The following is a 3,139-nucleotide window of genomic DNA, read 5'->3' on the forward strand; positions in this document are numbered from 1 at the left end:
ATTGATCAATTGAATTAAAATGCAAATTTTAATCTTTTAACTGAAAGTATATTGTAAAATCATATCAATAAAATGATAATACCATTTATTGTCTATGTTTTTATCATTGAAAAATTACTTGGTTTTGAATATATTATTCAATGAAATCATCCATATTTCAATGATAATTACCAATTAACAAAAAGGTAAATTTTACAAATAATTTTTGGATGACCGGGTGAAAGGTTAAATGTCTTTGAAGTATATCCAAACAAAACGAATGATGCATATGTCTTCCTTTTTTTTTTTTTTCTTCATATTCCATTGCGGTCATTTGAAGGTCAACAATTCCTCATATTTTCACTCAATAACATCAAAATTACTCGATTATTTTGAGTTTTCCATATTATTTTTCGTCACCTTTGTTGCGTTACTTTTTTTTTTTTTTTCAATTAATAAAACCATTCAAAAAATTATATTTCACTTCATGTGTGACTTTCCACATTTTAACTTATTGATGCCAACTGACCGAACAATTAAATGGAAAATTAAATTAGCATTGAAATGCTAATCTATTCAAACTGAATGAAAATTACGGTAAATTTCATATGAAATATTAAATAGCAAAACTGATAATAGAAGGATCAATAATAATAAATGATAGCTAATAGCAAAATTAATAACTGATAGCTGATAACAAAAATTAATAACTGGTAGATAGCAAAACGATAGCAAAACGGAAATGTTTATTGAAAATTGATTAAACTGATAATATTTGAAAGTAAAATGAATGATAATTTCAAACTTCATCAAAATTTTGACTAAAAAGAAGGAAATAAAATTACTAACAGTTTTGATCGAACAAAATTATCATATATTACGATAAGTTTAAAAGGAAAAGAGAAACAGAAAGAAAGCTATGATAAATAAATATAAACTGTTAAAAATTTAATACCATTTTAAGGGAATGATCGATCTCTTTCGTTAAAATTCAATTAAAAAATAATGATTTAATTATTGTACAAATATCGTACATGCTGTTGTCATCAATATTTAAAAGAAAAAAAAAAGTATGTCAATGAAAAAAAAAAAATTAGGTTTATACAGACAGACACATAAATTCAATTTAAATTGTGATTTTAAAAATGAAGATATTGAAAAATAGCAAATGTTTTTCGGTAAATCGAAAGAATTTCATGTTAACAAAGTGAATGGGGAAGATCGAAAATTAGCAAATGTTTTTCGGGAAGCCGCAAGAATTTCATGTTAATAAAGTAAACGGGGAGGATTGAAATTTAGCAAATATTTTGGGTAAACTGAATTAAAAGTGAATGGGGAAGATCGAAAATTAGCAAATGTTTTTCGGGAAGCCGCAAGAATTTCATGTTAATAAAGTGAGAGAGAGAGGGAGAGGAATGTGGGATGATATTAATTTCAGGATTTATCAAAATAGCAAAAGAAAAAAAAAATTCGAGGGATAGAGTTGAAATAAATGCATATTAACACATATTTTATCATGTAAAATTAGGAAAAAAACAAAATGAGGGAGCGAGAAAAGAGGAGGAAAAGAAGGAGGAAGAGGAGGAGGAACAGGAGGAAGAGGAGGAGGAGGTGGAAGAGGGAGAAGGAAGAGGGAGAGGATTAAGAGAGGGAGAAAGGAAAAGGAAAAAGAAAGGATCGAAAATTCTTTTAAACAAAAAAAATTTTAGCTAATTTTATTGTATCAAACGAATAAATAATATCAACGATACAGGCAAATTTATATGTTAGTTGGCATGAGGAGAAGGAGAAAAATGATAATGATGATAATTAAAACGGTAATTATGATGATGACGATGATAATAATTGATGATGATATTAGTAATGATAACAATGATGATGAAAAATTCAAATGAACAGATTAAAATGTGAGAAATTTTTTGAGTAATAACGAAAATAGAAAAAAAAAAATGGTAGAATAATGATGATATGAATTAACAGTATTTGATCATTTCGTATGATAAATGTTAATTAATGAAAATTTAATTTGCATCATTCATTGATAACGATCCATTAACAATTGATGTTACTGATAATAAATTTATGTCAATGAAATTTGTCAACGATTCCAAATTTGTTTAAAAAAAAAAAATTTCGAATATTTACATTTATTATCATTAGCTATATCATTGAAATTATCAAAATTTAATTTTAAAAATCTTAAGATTAATCAATTTTTATGAATGTTATGATTTATCAGATAACAATTAAATCAAATAAATATTATTTACAAAAAAAAAATTATTAAAAAATGATAGCAAAAGTTTGAATTTTACAGCTAAAATTTTTTTACTTTTTTTCTTTCTCCTATTTTTCAATTAATAAAACAAAAGAAAAAGGAAAGAAAACAAAATTAAATTTTAATGAAACCAAATTTCATCCTATAAATTTGACAATAAAATTAAATGATAAATAAAAATTTACAATTAATTATCAGTGCAAATCTAAGTTTAACCATAAATTAAATGATCGATGGAAAAGTTATGTTGAATTTTAAACTTTAGTAAATGTCATAAACAAGATAATAAAAAAAATTTAAACAAATAATTGTGCTAGTTTTTGTCTATTTCTTGTTTTCTTTTTTCCTTCTCGTATTAATTGGATTAATTAAAGTTAAGTTAACCTTATGTAAAATCAATTATGTCAAAATGATAAGATGAAGAATTAAGCAAAAAAAAAAAGTGATAAGAGATAAGATGATATGCAAAGAATAAAAAAAAAAAATTGAATAATTGAGAAATATCATAAAAGAAAACGATAACAATGAGTAAAATAATGGTACTATTTCAATATTTTTAATCTTCTCTTATCTAATGGTACCAAAAAAAAAAATAAGATAAGAGATAAGATATTTATGGAAACGATTAACATGATATAGTGGCGGGTGGGAGGGGGGAAGAAGAAAAAAGTAGGAGAACCTTGTAAACGGAAAGCGGGGGAAAAAGGATGAATGATAGAGTTGCGGGGGAAGGAATGTTGGACATGATTGGATTGTCCTCCAAATCAACCTACACTATCTTCTCATACTTATCATTCACCTCCTCCTCATCCTCCTCCTCCTCCTTCTCCTCCTCTTCCTCCTCCTCTTCTTCCCTTTGTATTACTTTTGTCAGTTAAATGA

The sequence above is a fragment of the Loa loa genome, assembly GCF_000183805.2.
Source record: "Loa loa unplaced genomic scaffold supercont3.432, whole genome shotgun sequence".
In the NCBI taxonomy this organism is placed as follows: domain Eukaryota; kingdom Metazoa; phylum Nematoda; class Chromadorea; order Rhabditida; family Onchocercidae; genus Loa; species Loa loa.